The sequence below is a fragment of the Lissotriton helveticus genome, chromosome 5_1, assembly GCF_964261635.1.
Source record: "Lissotriton helveticus chromosome 5_1, aLisHel1.1, whole genome shotgun sequence".
NCBI lineage: Eukaryota > Metazoa > Chordata > Amphibia > Caudata > Salamandridae > Lissotriton > Lissotriton helveticus.
Window position 1 is genome coordinate 467,978,467 of NC_136065.1, and position 13,879 is coordinate 467,992,345.

General features: G+C 46.5%; 1 protein-coding gene across 1 annotated transcript in view; it reads left to right on the forward strand.

Annotated features, from left to right (window-relative positions):
* Window positions 1-1,228: 1,228 nt before the first annotated feature.
* Window positions 1,229-13,879, forward strand: part of ERLIN1 (ER lipid raft associated 1) — a 143,456-nt gene continuing 130,805 nt past the window's right edge. The window contains exon 1 of the mRNA XM_078642755.1: window positions 1,229-1,361. The gene's annotated coding sequence lies outside the window, so the exon portion shown is untranslated. The remainder of the gene's footprint in view (window positions 1,362-13,879) is intronic.

Here is a 13,879-nt window from a genome sequence, read left to right on the forward strand (position 1 = left end):
TCGAATTGCGATCCGGTGACTGCAACCCACCCCTGCAAAACACACGTTGAAAATGACCAAAACATGCAGAGACAAAAAAAAAATAATAATAACATCCGCCCACCGCCGCATGACGTTGTTAAAGGGGCGGGAAGAGTAAAAATAGCCGGAACGCCCACGAATCTGCTCAGGCAATGACGGACAGGTCTCTCTTCCAATGGCTAGCCTCCATTTATGGAGCTAGCCGATGGAAGAAAGAGACGGGACAAAGCCCCGTACTGTCTAACATAAGATTTTGCCTCTAACATAAGATTTCGCCTGCGCGAACACTGCTGCGCAGTGGACGCCAGGCGAAACCTAAAAAAACGAATGTCTCAACCTAATCCAAAACTTATTTGACTTGTACGTAGGTGGTTGTCTATTTACTTACTTGTATACTATCGTGCCACTTCCTCTGATATGTCTGTAAGACTTAACTTTTGTCCCGAAGTTTTGTCCTGAATTTTAACCTTGTGTCCTGATTTTTTGTGCTGAATTTTGACCCTCTGTCCTGAATTTTTACATTCACCGTCCTGAATTTGCACCCATGCCAGTTGGTCACCCTAAGCGCTCCGCCTTCCAGGCGTAAACGCAGCGTGTGGGTGTATCACTTCCGGCGTGGGCCGGGGCAATCAGCTATACCGCTGACTTACACTAAGCCCGATTTTAAGCTTACGTGTTTCTTTAACCATGCCCTTAGTTACATGGCCACGCCCCTTTGAGTAACACTTCCCCCTCGTTTTTCCAGCCCACTTAAAGCCCTTCATAAACTGATCACCACACTGCTTACTGGTTTAACGTCACATAAGATACAAAACGCTGGACATGGATACCGAATTATCGGTGTGGCGCATGCAGCTAGAGGCTAACAGGAGCATATTCATTTGCGGTGACATGTGCTGTTGTAGTGCGATGTCTGGGATGGTGACGCCATAGTTCCGTAGCTCTTTCTACGAAACCACTATGTGTTCAATGTGAAAGTGACCTATTGCAATGAATGTAACTGTTTCCGGGACAAAATCGGACTGCTGAACGATTTTAAGGCATTAAAATGGTTCATAATTGTGACGTTGAGAGATTATTTAAATATTTTCGCAGTGCCTGATCCATCCATGGCCGCTGTTCTGGACTCTTACTAAACAGTTCTTCCTGAGATTGAATAATGAACGTGTGAAATCGAGGCGTGAAACGCAACGTTTTCTTCCCGGCCCCGCCCCCAACTCGAAGCAAGTGGTGCTGGTGCTCTTCCTTCGAGTCCGAAGTCTTGTGGACTGCGGGCTGCGGAGTCCCGCGCCCAGGGACCGGAGAGCTGGACCCCCAGGGCACCTCAGGGGTGCCTCGAGGTACTATAGCTAGGGGAGATACCGCGGCAGAGAGGGGGGTGTTTTCCTTCCCCGTGTATTTCGGCATAAAGCTCGGCTACAGTGTTTTTCCCCCCCTCTTCTCTCTCCATAAGGCCTATCTATTTATAAAGCCGCACCCCTCCCAAAGTTGCCTGTATGCTGCCCTATCCCTCCCTATGCATTCCCTTTAATCAAATCCCATTCTCTCTCTAAACTTCATATTCAAACGTGTCCCTCTTCTGCTGCATTTAAAAGGCCTCTATCATTTAACACCCCTATTTTATAGCATTTTGAAGCACGGTTTCTGGTAATCCATTCTTTAACGAAGCCATTGCCCTTATGAGACCATGGTCCCCATTCTATATGTCTTTAAATTATTGTTTTCTCTATCCGTTTGGCCCTTTCCATTCTCTTTTCGCTTGTTACAATATCCTCCTCGTTTTTTTAACTGGCAGACATTGTGTTCTTCTTAAACCCTATCGCCCATTATAAGTTGCTCATGCTCAAGAGAACGTGCTTCATTTGCAAGGTGTTTTTGGTCAATGTAATTGTGAATTGTATTTATATAGCGCCTACTTCACTGACAAGCCGCTGAACCTCTTAGCAGCGAACAGCACGCTACCTTGCAACCCAAGATTAGTGGTTAATAATTAGTAGGTAGATTAGTATAACATTTTTCTTTCCTTTGTGCATTAGTTGTGTTAGGTTTGTGCTCTTGATTGCCTTTGTGTTTAGTTGAGTTTAGAGTAGATATAGCATGATGGGAGTGGATTTTAAAGGGGTAGTAGTACGTTGTTTTTGTAAGCAGTAGTCGTGGGTGACATATCTAAGCAAGCATTTGCAATGCAGTCGGTCTCACATTTGCTGGAGTTAGAGCTATTGGTACTGTAAACGACCATGTCTTTAACCCATGTGTTATGGTTTGTATGTATGTGGAGTCAGTTGGCAGGTATCAACCATCGTGTGGCTTTGAGCACTTTAGCAATTGTTTTGTTTTAAAATTTAAACCAAAAATACCCTTGGTGGCCAGCACACAGAAGAAGCAAGAGTGAGGCTCATAACATGTAGGACTAATGACTGCACCTTTTACCCTTGAGTATGCTAGTTATATTTAAGTAGGTTTATGTGGAAACATTAAAAGCTGCAAATATATGTGCAATATTGCTTCCTGCAAATTTCTTTTATCAGCATAGAAGATGCGCTTAATGGGCTGCCATGATGACATGGGTCAGTTAACCTGCACTGTAGAGCAGTGAAACTGCACTAATGACGGCTTATGCATTCTACATAACAGCATTGTGGGATGGGTGGGTCAGCTAGTTATTACTGGTAAGTGGCCCCATTATGTGTGCTACCGTGCTACCTTCAGTGAGTACTAGGATTCCAGCAACAAGAAGAACAAATAGCACTGTAGGACATATAGTTTCAGTGTTTTATCACTGCAAGCATGTGGTGTCACAATTTAAAATAAAGACGTATGTAAAGTTAAGGGCAAGCAGCAGTAAGTATCGCACTATAAAGTATTATTTAATATTGAGTGAGTTGCTCTTCAGTCACCAATGTTAATACTTTGTAGATAACTAAAATACCATTCTTGTGGGAAACTGCAAAAGGGAGTTAAATAATGTCAAAACATAAAAGTTGTGTATTTTGGCTATATATTGGTATTCCGCATAAAGTTGTTGCCAGTATGTAATACTTGTGAACCGCTGACATAGGCTAAGTGAAGTATAGCCAGAGTCACTGGAATTATGTGGCAGCAGAAGGCCATTTTATGCTGCAGGGTTGACTAAAGTGGTAAGAAAAGGCAAATTATGCAGCATGTGGTACATTCTGTGATACTTTTTTCTCATTTTCACTCGTTACCAGTGTCTGGGCATAGGTTGCACATCATTAGTTTCTCTCCCAAATATAGTAATAAGCTACAGAAAGGTAACCAGTCAAACAATACAAATTGCCTTCCACTGTGCAGCAACATTTATGGCTGCGTTTTTAGTATCCTTTGGAGTGTTTAAGCTAGAAACAATTTTTTTCTGTTAAAATCTTCAGATTATACAGTAGATGATAGATTTTGTGGCAAATGCTCAATTTCCTATTTATAGTTCATTTCTATACCACAAGAAGCATAGTTGGTCATGTCTGAATATACTGTTGTGGTGCACTTGTGTTGTGAGTATAGGTGTCTGGACTAATCTTCTGAAGTTTAGGTGTTGTAAGTGGAACGTGTGTGTGTGTAGTGAAATCCACAGTTTGACTGTTTGAAAAAGGCGAGATGTTCAACCCATGTTTTTTTCCTTGTATGTAGGAGGGAATGTTGAGATGGGGAGCCATTCTTTAGCGTAGGTTCCTTTGTTGTATGTATTTTTTGATTTCTTCCTGATGAAGAGTGGTCCATTGCCATGTATTGCTTTGTGTGTGTGATACCAAAAAGCTTGAATGTGGATCTTCTGGCAACTGGTAGCCAGTGTAGGTAGAGATCTCAATGCAGGGGAGATATGTGCTTGTGGTTTTACACGTAGGAGTAGTCTGGTGGCAGTGAATTCTCTGTAATCTTCTCATAATTGCCAGAGTTAAGACTTGATACAGACCATTAGTGTAACCCAGTTTAGATGGGACAAGCAATATGGTAGCTTGAACCTTGTGAGGGAATCCTAGGTGTGGGAAGATATGTCGCAGTTTTTTCACTATGAAAACATTTGATTTGGTTCCCTTGTCCCCCATGTGCCTTCGTTGACAGCTTGGCATACATGGTAATTCTGTGGTTTCTTACTGCCTGAGATATTTTTGGTGGTGGTCCAAGATCACCAGGCCAGGTGCAGAGAGTTATGTTTTTCAGTCGGCACAGGTGTCAGTATTACGGTTTAGAGGCATTCTATTTGAGGTTGCTCCATGTCATTTATTGGTTAACTGCTTGGAGGCAATTTTAGATTTTTGATGTTGTCCTATGGGTTTTCATATTTCACAAGTATCTGTGTGACAGCTGCATAGTTACCACATCCTTGTGACTGGGGTTGAATGTTTGCATTGTTCAGCATTCTGTCCATCATTTGTTCTTTTGCTACCGTTGTCCTAAGTGGGAAGGGTATGCCCAGACGTGGGTCCCGTCCTCACTGCACCACTGGATTCAAGCTAGGCTGGCTGATGAGGCGTGATGCCCTGAAACCGGTCATAGGATGCTTATTTCTGGTCCAGGGAGGACCGCTTGGCAGTTCCGGCTGGACTGTTCCTATGAGGAACAGGGTCGAGACTGATTTGTATATGATTCTGTCCAAACTAGGGTGGCGTGGTGAGCAAAAGATTAAACCCAGATCATTGTGACTGTGGGTGAATGTTTGCATTGCTCAGCATTCTGTTCATCATCTGTTCCTTTTCAGCTCCGTAGTTATAGCAATTGAAGTTAAAACCATTGAACAGATTTGGTAATAATTTGCTAGATGGTGGTCTGTAGAGAAGGAAAATGTTGAGTAAGGGTTGGATATGGCAAGGAGGGTCTCAAAACATTGTAAAGAGACACTCTTGGGTTTGGTGAGATTTGTTGTTTCATTAGACATGACAGCCATGGTGTCACCGTTTTTGTGTTCACGATTTTGTGTTACAGTTTGGTATCCTGGTGGAACAGCTTTTTGGCTGTGTTGTAGTACAGAGTTGTTGTTTTTTTTTTAGGACTATGGTTATAGGTGTGCAAGGGTATGTAGGAATGAGTTAAACATCTGGGTACATTTTGAGTGAATGGTGGTATAACTTTGTTGGTAGAGAGTAGTGCGTGGTTTTTTTGAGGTAGTGTGCATGGCTGTTTTGTGGCGGTGTCTCGAAGTGTGCGTGTAGAATGTGGACTTGCAGTATTTCTGACCCTCGGCCTGAACAGATGATGAACAAAATGCAGAACAATGTCATACTTTCACCCCAGTGCAGAGATCTGGGCCTAAATCGATAGCTTTTAGCTCACCATGCCATTCCAGTTTGGACCCAGCCATATGCAAATCAGTCTTGACCCCGCGCCCATTGGGAACAGTCCGGCCCGAACTGCCAGGCCAGGTCCTCCCTGGACTGGAAACAAGTATGCTAGGAAGTATGCTAGGACCGGTTTCGGCCTGAACAGGCAATGCCCTTGTGCTCTGTGCCCTTAGCCTCAATGCCTGGGCTGAGACTCCCTGGGAGACGGCTTGTAAAGGCTGCTGGGAGGTCACCTGACCCTTTCTCTACGACTTAGGCTCAACTGTAAGTCCAGCCAAGTGGTTGCCCAGCAACAGCCCAGAGTGTACACCTGGAGGACAGTGGTCAATTTTCTAATCCACAAGCTGGTTGACCGCGTGTAAGGAAGAGAGGGCAGGCAGGCAGAACTAGCTTTTCAAGTAGTAACGTTTTGTTAATGGCAGGCGGAATTTCCCGAAAATCACAACCTTCTCCAATGTCACCTTTAGAGATGAACAGAAGCATAGTTTAACACCAAAACTGCTAACCTATAGCTCTGTACAAGCACTTTGGAGTCAACAATTACACAGCTTTTGGGCTGGTAGGCAGACTCGAAACCAGTAGGGCCCTGTGAGTGAAGAGTAAAGGGGAGAGAGAGTGCAGACAGGAAGACAGGCTGCAAAGAGGGAAAGCAGAGTAAACCAAGATCAGCAGAACCCCTAAAATGGAGATGGGGCAGAGCAGAATCCGAGAAGAAAAAAAGGGGGAAGAACGAAGGATAAAGAGAGGAAGACAGAGGCTGCAAAGAAGCAAAAGAAGGAGATTTTACAGGGTTTTACACACAAACAACATTTATTTGTTATGCAACAAGACAATGCAAAGCTAGCAGGTTCAGAGTCCAAGTGGACTAATAAGTGTACTTGAAACCAGGGGTTAACAGGTACTACGCTATGGTATTTTTGCAAACAGTCAGATCTGGATTAGGATCAGATTAAGATAAGGAGTAAAGCTGCTTGCCTGTTGGTGGGTCTGTCTTTCAAGGGGCCACAAGCTCAGAGAAACTCTCCTTCATAAAGTCCTGTCCATGGTGGGCTGCTCCTCTTTATAACATCTGTCTGTTGTATTTGCTTATCCTTTACAGTGCATTTTCTTGTTCATAAACCCCTTTTACATAGCGGAGCTGGACAAACGGGTTGAGCAAATGAAATATGAAGGATCCATCCTTCATAACTCGACTGAGCATAGAAAGGGGCTAGTTCCACGCTCTGCTTTTGGTGGCCATATTGGAGTGGGCATGTTGACATTATCCCACACACCTGGACAGGAATTCTCCTCTTAATCACCATCCATGTTCCACCGTTAAGACACTCCCATCGGCCAATCGACACTTTTAAAATGGAGTTAAGTCCCGATCCCGCTGGATCCAACGCACTCATTATCAACTACCCAAGCAGCCTATAGAAAAACGCCGCCAAAAAATACAAGCATCACATACTCCGGTCTAGGCCTGAAACTTTAATCTCTGACGTCTACTTTTGTACAAACAAAGGTAGTCAAGTTAATGACCTTATTTTCTACACCAGGAAAAGAGCATGTTGGTGCAAAGTCTTCTATTGTATGCTCCAAATATCAGGTACCAGAAAAACTCCTCATGGTCTCAAACTAACAGTAGCGCCCTCGTCCACGCTCCACGCCAATGCCACCATCACCCTTTATAACAACAGGATCATCCTAGTCCAACGTTCCAATGTCAATCTTATTAAGATAGCCAGTATCTTCCCGTTACTCAGCGAATCCCAATGACACCTACACTCACCCTACCATCGCTCAGGTCATCACCAGTCCTCCCCCTCTACTTTGGGGAGGCCCTCACTTTATCTAAATCACTCTGCGCCTTTAGATTATCACAGAGCGTCTCTGTCCCCTGTAGATGTGCCCCAACCCTCTAGACCCCCGACTCAGAAGTGGAGAGACATCTCGGGTTCACTCTGCGGACAGCTAGCCAATCCGATTCTATCTGTTTCTCGATCGGAGAGATCCTCATGTGCCCTACTATCATTGGCTTCAACGATTGATCCCTTTCTGTCATCCCTCTCCCCACACCTTATACTTTGCTGGAGTCTGGGCATATGCCCTCCAACAACCATGATCGGTCAACCCACTCATTCCTGTTTGGACCGTACCTGACCCTCAGGGCAATGGTCATATCACCCTCACTAACCCTCCAACTTTGTTATCGAAAGGTCTTGGAACTTTGCTAGTCCCAAATGATCAAATCCCTCCCCAGGAACCACTCACCATCACCTTGGACCCCAAGGGCTCACACCGAGGCCCACCTTCTCCGCTCGCTCTCCTAACACACCTGTTACCCCTTCCAGACTTGGCTGCGCGCTTAGATGATCTATCTCTCCTGCTGCACCTTCTCACTACTTAACTACATGACCTGAAAGTCCTCTCAAATGATCTTTTCCCCACGATCAGTTCCTTCCTCACCTCTGCGAATCTGCCCGGACCCTCCCCTAATGTTAGTGATCGCTTGGGCCAGTTTTTAGCCCCCTCCATCTTGAAAACAATTCCCCTAGCTAACGTGCCCTCCCGCCTCAGAAGATTTGAGACCTACCTAGCGTCCAAGGATCTCAATGACCTTCACAACTCGTACTCTACTAGTTCCAACTCCAACATGACCCCGCCAAGACAAATACAAACCATCCATACTAACCTGAACAGAGAACCACGTCACAATCTTAGTAATCAATAAAGACAACCTCACGAGAGTGAATGTCATCCAGACTCCTTCCCCCATTAATCCATCACGACTTAAATGTGTACTACTCAATTGCAGGTCAGTCAGTAAACAAGCCTCTAATATCTTCGCCCTCATCCAACACAATGATCCAGACATTATCATTCTCACTGAAACTTATTTAGTAATTTTTCATAACCTTTATTGACAGATTCGGCATAATCAAAATACACTTTTGCATCAGATCAGAGCATCGTACATATCCGGATAGTTGCGGAATACGATAGACCTAGAGAAATCTCAATCAGACAGAAGCATTATCCTGTACAACACGGCTATAGCACCATGAGCAACACATAGCTGTAGGAGGTGGTGACAGCACTGTAGAGGAAGGAGCAAGCCCTGGTGGGAGGGGGCAGATGGGGACAGGGAGGGAGACAATTACTGACCAGCTCCGCGACCGCTGCGGGCAGAGTGCCGGCGGAGAGCGCGGGAGAGGCAGTCTGGCTTAGATGTGGTTTGGAATGGAGGTATGTCACTAGGGGACCCCATATGTCAGGTGGGAAAGTTTTCGCAGGCAGAAGGTCCCAGAATTCAGATAACGGGATCTGGTATCTCGAAGCATCTTCAAGCCATTGGGCGCCGGTCTGCGACCCCAGCACAAGGCCACCCTACGACGCGCAAGGACGAGCAGCATTGCGATCATCGGCGAGAGGCATCCGGGCAAAACTTGACAAAGCTCAGCAGGCACAGCGACGGGTCGGGCTGAACCTGTGCGGAGGTAATCTCAGAGATGGTGGCACAGACCGCCAGCCAGAAATCCGACACCTTTGGGCATAACCATGCAAGATGAGTAAAATCCGCGGCAGGGGCAGAGCAACGCATGCACCTATCGTTAGGTATGAGTCCCAATTTATGTAGCTGAATAGGGGCGCGGTATAGCCTGTGCAGATATTTGAAATGTATGAGACGGAGACGATAGTCGGAGATAGTTTCTTCGTCTGGTTGCAGCAATCAAGCCAATCAGCTTGGGAAATGTCCACGCCTAAATATTCGCCCCATGCTACACGTTGGTGATCAGTGGAGATGAAGGTGGTCGACAGCGTAAGGGCGTATCATTTAGTTACCAGCTTGCGGGGAGTGGGAGATGTGTGTATATATAAAGTGGAGAGCGGGCATCGAAGGTGGAGGTTGGGGGAACGTTGGATGTAGCTCCCTACAGATAGCCCGCAGCTGATAAAAGAGCAATGTGTCCATCGGACCAGAGGAAGCAGGAAGAGAATAAAACTTGTTTCAGGGATAGAGATCCGCCAATGTCGTCAGCCCTAGGTGGGAGGCGTGTTTAGACATGCCAGTTGGTTGGAGAGGAGGGAAGGCAGGATGACGTACAATCGGCATGGTATTGGCCGTTAACATTGGAAAGACTGCACAGTCCCAACTAGGCCCAGCGCAAGGTCTCGACCGTGTCCACTTCAGCACGTGGACGACTGGCTGGGGCAAACAGGGCGGTGTTCAGAGGCTAGGGGGTTGCAAGGCCGCTTCAACCGCAACATGCGGCTGATAAGGGGTCGGGTGAATCCAGAAATGTGAAATAAACTGGCCTGGGCGTTTAAGGCATAAAGTTTTTAAAATTGGGAGCGCTCATACTGCCAACCGACATGGGGAGAGTTAGGATATCGCATGCAATCCTGGGCTGTTTGCCAGCCCAGACAAGAGAAATGATCAGAGAGCGAATTTTAAGAAAGAAATGGTCAGTTAGAGGTATGGGGATATTCAAAAAAAGATCCAGGAATTTCAGGAGGACCGCTGACCAGCCAGGGCCAAGGGGAGCTGGTTCCAATGAGGTATTCTGGACTCGAGCCAGTCCACCTCGTGTCCAAAGTTGGCCCTCCAGAGGTCATCCAAGTCCCTGCTCAGCCAGATACCTAGGTAGCGAGTAGGTCCGGAGGCCCATACAAAGGGAAAATCTGGTGAGAACGGCTTGGTGGCATCAGTAAGAGGAAACAACACTGACTTGCTCCAGTTCACCTGTATGCCGGACAATCCACCAAACCGTATTATCTCATGCACAAGGGGGCTGAGTTTGTCTTGGGGGGTGGCGGACATACAACGTAATATCATCAGCATGCATGGAAACAAAGAGGGCGCGGGCAGAAAAGCCAATGCCCTTCTGAGTATCGTGTTGCCGGAGTCTGGCAGCGAGAGTCTCCATCACAATGGCGAAGAGCATAGGAGAGAGCGGGCATCCCTGCTCAGTGCCGCGTTCAATCAGAATAGGATCTGATACCTGACCATTGATCCGAAGTCGGGTGGAGGGACGAGTATAGAGGAGTGATATCTTACGGATGAAAATGTTACTAAAGCCAAGGCGTGGTAGAAGAAAAAATAAAAAAGGCCACTCCAGTGTATCGAATGCCTTGGTGACATCTAGTAGAGCGGCCACAGCAGATAGGCTAGGTTTGATTTGATGAAGGACCGAAAAGATGGAGGTTATGGGAAGTGGCACGACCAGGGATGAAACCAGACTGATTGTGGAGGCCGATGAGGGGCAGAAGGAGGAGAAGGCGGGTGGCCAATAACTTTGCAAAAATCTTATTATCGATAATAATTAGAGAAAGGGGGCAGTAGGAATCGCAGCAGTCAGCTGGTTTGTCCGGCTTAAGTAGTAGCGTTATCATCGCCTCGCGGAGTGACTGCAGGAAAAGGCCATTGTCAATGGAATCATTATACATGGCGGCCAGATGCGGCACAAGAAGCAAAACAAAAGTCTTATAGAACAAGGCGGGGAGGCCGTCTAGACCAGGTGCCTTATCACTAGGTAATCTATTTATGGCAGGGAGTATCCTCTTCCTTAGAGAAAGGCACATCTAAGAATTTACGATGGTAGTCCTCTAGCCAAACCAACTCGAGAGTATCAAAATATTGTTCGAAAGCCTCACACGAGGGGGGAGCCGGCGGTGTAGAGTTGCGAATAGTAGTCCATAAAACACGCCTTAATTTCATTGGGGGAGGTGGTTCTAGTGGGGCTAGCATGCATGCATGCATTTTTAGGAGCAACCTCTCCGTCACCAAAGTCAACTCCCCCTCCCTCTCCTCCTGTGAACTCCTCTGCCTCGACATCACCAGCGAGGGCAAACAAGTTTGTGCTTTACATCTCATCTACCACCCGCCTGGTGGGAACATCATATTCACCCAACAACTCATGGACTTGATCACCTCCAATGCCGGTCGGCAGACCACCCAAGTCTACCTGGGTGACTTCAATCTCCACTGGAACGACCAGAAAGACACAGTGGTGAATAGTCTCAAAACTTTCCTTAAAGCTCTTGACCTCACCCAAATATGCGAAAGACCAACACACGACAAAGGCGCGATACTCGATCTCATCATTGCCAAAGAAAACTCTACACAACTGGAAGCGATACAACCCTGCGACTGGTCAGATCACCACATTATCACCTTCTTTATCAATGAAAAAGTTAAACCTAACCCGGCTCAACCAACCAAATCCAAAACATGGAAAAGGGACATGAAGAATCTTAACCCCGCTACCCTGCCTCCCCACATAGGCAATCGCCTCCTTCCCCCTTCAGGTACCTCGGATGTTCACTCACTGATGGACCACTACCTTGACTCTATGAATACAATAGTCAATGAAGTCGCCCCACTGCAACTGAAGAGAGTCTCCACCAAAATTTCTAACCCCTGGTATGATGACACTCAATGACGACAGGCGTACTATGCGAATGGCAGAGCGCACATGGAGATCGGACCCCTCAGCATTGCACCTCAAAAGGCTTAAGAACAAGAGAAATGCCTACTTCAGGAAAATAAAGCGCGCAAAATCGAACTTCTTTAGCCGCCAGTTGGACCAAGCAAAAAACAGGCCAAGAAAGCTGTTCGAACTAATCAAGACCCAAACGAAGACACAACCCTTACAATCAAACAGTGCAACAAGCGACACCCCACACTGTGAAGCCTTCTCTGCTTTCTTTAAGCTAAAGACTGACAACATTAGAAATGACCTCATCATGGATGTAAACCGCTTCCCCAGTCACACCAGAATGACTAACATTCAACCTAAAAACAAGGCATCATGGCTGTACTTCGATACCTACTCGGAAGAAGCAATACACAAACTGCTCTGCACCTTGAAGCCCTCTAATCACCTCACAGACCCTCTACCTGCTAATGCTGTAAAAGAGTTCATCCCCTTGCTCCTCCCTCTCTGGACCAAAATCATCAACAGCTCCCTTCAACAAGGCCTCATCCCAGACTCCCTTAAGGTGGGGCAAGTCACGCCTATACTCAAGAAACCTACAGCTGATCCTTCTGACCTAAACAATTATCGGCCCATCACCAATATCCCCACCCTGGCCAAACTGCTGGAGAAATGTGTCCAACTCCAACTAACAAAACACATTGATCAATTTGACCTCCTCAACCCTCATCAATCTGGGTTCCGAGCGAAACATAGCACGGAAACAGCTATGACACACATAATTGATGACGCCCTCCAAATTCTTGATCGCAATGAGTCCTGCCTCCTCATCCTTCTTGACCTCTCTTCAGCATTTGACACGGTCAAACATGAGAACTTGCTGGAACTGCTAAGCACTAGAATGGGTCTATCAGGAACTGTTCTCAAATGGTTTTCGTCCTTCCTTCACAACCGATCTCAGAAATTCAAGATCAACAATGTGCTGTCTACACCCGTGCCTGCAGATCTAGGTGTTCCACAAGGATCCTCCCTCTCCCCCACACTGTTCAACCTCGTCATGGAACCGCTCGCCACCCTGCTCCAAGCCTCCAAGGTCCAGTTCCATATGTACGCCGACGACACACAACTTTATCTAAAGCTACAATCCCCGGAAGATATCAAACTTCTGAATTCCACGCTTATCAACACTCAATCCTGGCTGGCCGATAATCACCTCAAACTAAATGCTCTGAAAACTGAGTTCCTACTCATCTCACCCCCGGCGAAAATTTCCACCACCCAAACGTGGCTCATTAACCTAACAGCACTTAATGTCCAACCTACCATCGTGGACTCGGCGAAATCCCTAGGCATCACACTCGACGCCAACCTCAACATGCAGCAGCACGTTAGCAAAGCCACAAAAGGAGCTAACTTCCAAATCAACACACTGAGGAAAATTAAACCCTACCTCCCTGCCGAAGACTTCCGAACGGCTGTGCAAGCTTTAGTCATCCCTCGAATAGACTACGGAATTGTGGCCCTCAGCGGACTCCCGCTATCCACAACAGCACCCTTAAGAGCCTCCCTGAACGCTGCCGCGAGACTCATTACTGGCTCAAGAAAACATTCGCATATATCCCCAGACTTAAAGTCCCTAAAATGGTTGCCTTTTGAAGCCAGAATACAGCTAAAAATTGCAGTCATGACACACGCGGCCGTGCACCACAATGCACCCAACTACCTCGCTCAAAAGTTGTCTATATCAGGAGGTTCGAGATCCAATAGAAGTGCTAAAAATCTACTCCTGAAGCCCCGTAGATTCCGGAAAGAGAAAACATACAAGCGCTCCTTCTCAGGAATGGCACCCAGGATCTGGAATGCGCTCCCTCCTGAAACCAGGCTTATCTCCTCCACCGCACTCTTCAAGAAAGAAGTGAAAACCATCCTTCTGGCCAAGATCTCCTGAACCTTACAGGTGCTGGATCAGAGACTCTGCATTGCTCTGTACCTCTGTTCACTTTGGCCTTTGGCACTATACTTCTACTTGGTGGGGATACCACTACATTACGCTCTCACTACCGACCAATATATGTTACACTTAGTTTACTGATTCACTCTCCCGATGCCCCCACTCAGTGTTCTCTCTTTACTAGGGTATTG